Source organism: Hoplias malabaricus, chromosome 1, assembly GCF_029633855.1.
Source record: "Hoplias malabaricus isolate fHopMal1 chromosome 1, fHopMal1.hap1, whole genome shotgun sequence".
Taxonomy (NCBI): Eukaryota; Metazoa; Chordata; class Actinopteri; order Characiformes; family Erythrinidae; genus Hoplias; species Hoplias malabaricus.
The window spans coordinates 16,930,881-16,935,880 of NC_089800.1; the positions used below are offsets into that span (position 1 = coordinate 16,930,881).

Below are 5,000 nucleotides of genomic sequence, written 5' to 3' on the forward strand. Positions count from 1 at the left end.
TCTCCAATCCTCTCCAAACTCATACCCTGCGTAAGGGAGACTCAGACATAGGCAGGTGTGCTTGTCAAATCCTCTTATGTTGTTCCAAAGCTGAGATCTCACCATCCCACTTCCAATATATTACAGTCAAAAAATATGTGGGTTTTGGACACTTGAAATTTTACAACTCTAAAGACAGATATGAGATCAAGGAGACATGGGATGCATCAATAAATGTTTGTTATTTTGGCACAAACATGATGTTTCACTGATGTGAAATATATTACAGATAGGATGGCCAAAGACTGGTTACTCTTTGGAATAACGTTATTTTTATGCTAAGAAAAAAACATTTTTCATGCATCCGATGTCCCCATAATGTCATATATGTCATTAGAGTTGTAGATTTCCACTGTCCAAAACCCATATATGTTTTCACTTGAATGTATTGAAAGTGAAACCATCAGATCTTGGCTTTGGCATGAGATGTCTTGAAAGTAAGACCAGCGCTGTCTAAATATGAGTCTCCTCTGCTCAGGGTGTGAGTACAGAGAAGATTGGAGAAAGTCAAAAGTTTTGCTCAAAAATGACTGCAGATCAAAAGAGGTCCCCAGTTCAAATCTGGGTGCCCCCTCATGTAAAGATAGCATTGGTTAGACTTATCTTTTCACTGACGTGAGAGAGAACATCCTAGCAAGAGAGCTTGGCCTCCTTTTGTCTGAAACTGAAACCCCAAAGATTGTTGGGTGTCTTCATCTTTAGCAGAGGATGGTTTCGATCCATCGACCTCTGGGTTATGGGCCCAGCACGCTTCCGCTGCGCCACTCTGCTAGCAGTACACCCCAGATGGGACTCGAACCCACAATCCCTGGCTTAGGAGGCCAGTGCCTTATCCATTAGGCCACTGGGGCTCAGAAAAAAACTCCATATATTCTCCTTGCCTAGCTTGCCTTTGCATTCACCGGTCACCTTTGGAAAATTTTTGGGTGAAATTATTGACTTTCTCCAATCCTCTCCAAACTCATACCCTGCGTAAGGGAGACTCAGACATAGGCAGGTGTGCTTGTCAAATCCTCCTATGTTGTTCCAAAGCTGAGACCTGACCATCCCACTTCCAATATATTACAGTCAAAAAATATGTGGGTTTTGGACACTTGAAATTTTACATCTCTAAAGACAGATATGAGATCAAGGAGACATGGGATGCATCAATAAATGTTTGTTATTTTGGCACAAACATGATGTTTCACTGATGTGAAATATATTACAGATAGGATGGCCAAAGACTGGTTACTCTTTGGAATAACGTTATTTTTATGCTAAGAAAAAAACATTTTTCATGCATCCGATGTCCCCATAATGTCATATATGTCATTAGAGTTGTAGATTTCCACTGTCCAAAACCCATATATGTTTTCACTTGAATGTATTGAAAGTGAAACCATCAGATCTTGGCTTTGGCATGAGATGTCTTGAAAGTAAGACCAGCGCTGTCTAAATATGAGTCTCCTCTGCTCAGGGTGTGAGTACAGAGAAGATTGGAGAAAGTCAAAAGTTTTGCTCAAAAATGACTGCAGATCAAAAGAGGTCCCCAGTTCAAATCTGGGTGCCCCCTCATGTAAAGATAGCATTGGTTAGACTTATTTTTTCACTGACGTGAGAGAGAACATCCTAGCAAGAGAGCTTGGCCTCCTTTTGTCTGAAACTGAAACCCCAAAGATTGTTGGGTGTCTTCATCTTTAGCAGAGGATGGTTTCGATCCATCGACCTCTGGGTTATGGGCCCAGCACGCTTCAGCTGCGCCACTCTGCTAGCAGTACACCCCAGATGGGACTCGAACCCACAATCCCTGGCTTAGGAGGCCAGTGCCTTATCCATTAGGCCACTGGGGCTCAGAAAAAAACTCCATATATTCTCCTTGCCTAGCTTGCCTTTGCATTCACCGGTCACCTTTGGAAAATTTTTGGGTGAAATTATTGACTTTCTCCAATCCTCTCCAAACTCATACCCTGCGTAAGGGAGACTCAGACATAAGCAGGTGTGCTTGTCAAATCCTCCTATGTTGTTCCAAAGCTGAGACCTGACCATCCCACTTCCAATATATTACAGTCAAAAAATATGTGGGTTTTGGACACTTGAAATTTTACATCTCTAAAGACAGATATGAGATCAAGGAGACATGGGATGCATCAATAAATAATTGTTATTTTGGCACAAACATGATGTTTCACTGATGTGAAATATATTACAGATAGGATGGCCAAAGACTGGTTACTCTTTGGGATAACGTTATTTTTATGCTAAGAAAAAAACATTTTTCATGCATCTGATGTCCACATAATGTCATATATGTCATTAGAGTTGTAGATTTCCACTGTCCAAAACCCATATATGTTTTCACTTGAATGTATTGAAAGTGAAACCATCAGATCTTGGCTTTGGCATGAGATGTCTTGAAAGTAAGACCAGCGCTGTCTAAATATGAGTCTCCTCTGCTCAGGGTGTGAGTACAGAGAAGAATGGAGAAAGTCAAAAGTTTTGCTCAAAAATGACTGCAGATCAAAAGAGGTCCCCAGTTCAAATCTGGGTGCCCCCTCATGTATAGATAGCATTGGTTAGACTTATCTTTTCACTGATGTGAGAGAGAACATCCTAGCAAGAGAGCTTGGCGTCCTTTTGTCTGAAAATGAAACCCCAAAGATTGTTGGGTGTCTTCATCTTTAGCAGAGGATGGTTTCGATCCATTGACCTCTGGGTTATGGGCCCAGCACGCTTCCGCTGCGCCACTTTGCTAGCAGTACACCCCAGATGGGACTCGAACCCACAATCCCTGGCTTAGGAGGCCAGTGCCTTATCCATTAGGCCACTGGGGCTCAGAAAAAAACTCCATATATTCTCCTTGCCTAGCTTGCCTTTGCATTCACCGGTCACCTTTGGAAAATTTTTGGGTGAAATTTTTGTCTTTCTCCAATCCTCTCCAAACTCATACCCTGCGTAAGGGAGACTCAGACATAGGCAGGTGTGCTTGTCAAATCCTCCTATGTTGTTCCAAAGCTGAGACCTGACCATCCCACTTCCAATATATTACAGTCAAAAAATATGTGGGTTTTGGACACTTGAAATTTTACATCTCTAAAGACAGATATGAGATCAAGGAGACATGGGATGCATCAATAAATGTTTGTTATTTTGGCACAAACATGATGTTTCACTGATGTGAAATATATTACAGATAGGATGGCCAAAGACTGGTTACTCTTTGGGATAACGTTATTTTTATACTAAGAAAAAAACATTTTTCATGCATCCGATGTCCCCATAATGTCATATATGTCATTAGAGTTGTAGATTTCCACTGTCCAAAACCCATATATGTTTTCACTTGAATGTATTGAAAGTGAAACCATCAGATCTTGGCTTTGGCATGAGATGTCTTGAAAGTAAGACCAGCGCTGTCTAAATATGAGTCTCCTCTGCTCAGGGTGTGAGTACAGAGAAGATTGGAGAAAGTCAAAAGTTTTGCTCAAAAATGACTGCAGATCAAAAGAGGTCCCCAGTTCAAATCTGGGTGCCCCCTCATGTAAAGATAGCATTGGTTAGACTTATCTTTTCACTGATGTGAGAGAGAACATCCTAGCAAGAGAGCTTGGCCTCCTTTTGTCTGAAAATGAAACCCCAAAGATTGTTGGGTGTTTTCATCTTTAGCAGAGGATGGTTTCAATCCATCGACCTCTGGGTTATGGGCCCAGCACGCTTCCGCTGCGCCACTCTGCTTGCAGTACACCCCAGATGGGGCTCGAACCCACAATCCCTGCCTTAGGAGGCCAGTGCCTTATCCATTAGGCCACTGGGGCTCAGAAAAAAACTCCATATATTCTCCTTGCCTAGCTTGCCTTTGCATTCACCGGTCACCTTTGGAAAATTTTTGGGTGAAATTTTTGACTTTCTCCAATCCTCTCCAAACTCATAGCCTGCGTAAGGGAGACTCAGACATAGGCAGGTGTGCTTGTCAAATCCTCCTATGTTGTTCCAAAGCTGAGACCTGACCATCCCACTTCCAATATATTACAGTCAAAAAATATGTGGGTTTTGGACACTTGAAATTTTACATCTCTAAAGACAGATATGAGATCAAGGAGACATGGGATGCATCAATAAATGTTTGTTATTTTGGCACAAACATGATGTTTCACTGATGTGAAATATATTACAGATAGGATGGCCAAAGACTGGTTACTCTTTGGAATAACGTTATTTTTATGCTAAGAAAAAAACATTTTTCATGCATCCGATGTCCCCATAATGTCATATATGTCATTAGAGTTGTAGATTTCCACTGTCCAAAACCCATATATGTTTTCACTTGAATGTATTGAAAGTGAAACCATCAGATCTTGGCTTTGGCATGAGATGTCTTGAAAGTAAGACCAGCGCTGTCTAAATATGAGTCTCCTCTGCTCAGGGTGTGAGTACAGAGAAGATTGGAGAAAGTCAAAAGTTTTGCTCAAAAATGACTGCAGATCAAAAGAGGTCCCCAGTTCAAATCTGGGTGCCCCCTCATGTAAAGATAGCATTGGTTAGACTTATCTTTTCACTGATGTGAGAGAGAACATCCTAGCAAGAGAGCTTGGCCTCCTTTTGTCTGAAACTGAAACCCCAAAGATTGTTGGGTGTCTTCATCTTTAGCAGAGGATGGTTTCGATCCATCGACCTCTGGGTTATGGGCCCAGCACGCTTCCGCTGCGCCACTCTGCTAGCAGTACACCCCAGATGGGACTCGAACCCACAATCCCTGGCTTAGGAGGCCAGTGCCTTATCCATTAGGCCACTGGGGCTCAGAAAAAAGCTCCATATATTCTCCTTGCCTAGCTTGCCTTTGCATTCACCGGTCACCTTTGGAAAATTTTTGGGTGAAATTATTGACTTTCTCCAATCCTCTCCAAACTCATACCCTGCGTAAAGGAGACTCAGACATAAGCAGGTGTGCTTGTCAAATCCTCCTATGTTGTTCCAAAGCTGAG

At 42.1% G+C, this 5,000-nt stretch overlaps 7 non-coding genes across 7 annotated transcripts; all 7 read right to left on the bottom strand.

Annotated features, from left to right (window-relative positions):
- Positions 1–738: 738 nt before the first annotated feature.
- trnam-cau (transfer RNA methionine (anticodon CAU)) lies at positions 739–810 on the bottom strand. The gene has a single exon. It is a non-coding gene; the product is annotated as a tRNA-Met (tRNA).
- Positions 811–817: 7 nt separating this feature from the next.
- Positions 818–890, bottom strand: trnar-ccu (transfer RNA arginine (anticodon CCU)). Its single transcript has one exon. It is a non-coding gene; the product is annotated as a tRNA-Arg (tRNA).
- A 908-nt stretch (positions 891–1,798) lies between these two features.
- trnar-ccu (transfer RNA arginine (anticodon CCU)) lies at positions 1,799–1,871 on the bottom strand. Its single transcript has one exon. It is a non-coding gene; the product is annotated as a tRNA-Arg (tRNA).
- Positions 1,872–2,779: 908 nt separating this feature from the next.
- Positions 2,780–2,852, bottom strand: trnar-ccu (transfer RNA arginine (anticodon CCU)). The gene has a single exon. It is a non-coding gene; the product is annotated as a tRNA-Arg (tRNA).
- A 908-nt stretch (positions 2,853–3,760) lies between these two features.
- Positions 3,761–3,833, bottom strand: trnar-ccu (transfer RNA arginine (anticodon CCU)). Its single transcript has one exon. It is a non-coding gene; the product is annotated as a tRNA-Arg (tRNA).
- Positions 3,834–4,662: 829 nt separating this feature from the next.
- Positions 4,663–4,734, bottom strand: trnam-cau (transfer RNA methionine (anticodon CAU)). The gene has a single exon. It is a non-coding gene; the product is annotated as a tRNA-Met (tRNA).
- A 7-nt stretch (positions 4,735–4,741) lies between these two features.
- Positions 4,742–4,814, bottom strand: trnar-ccu (transfer RNA arginine (anticodon CCU)). The gene has a single exon. It is a non-coding gene; the product is annotated as a tRNA-Arg (tRNA).
- Between the last annotated feature and the right edge of the window lie 186 nt (positions 4,815–5,000).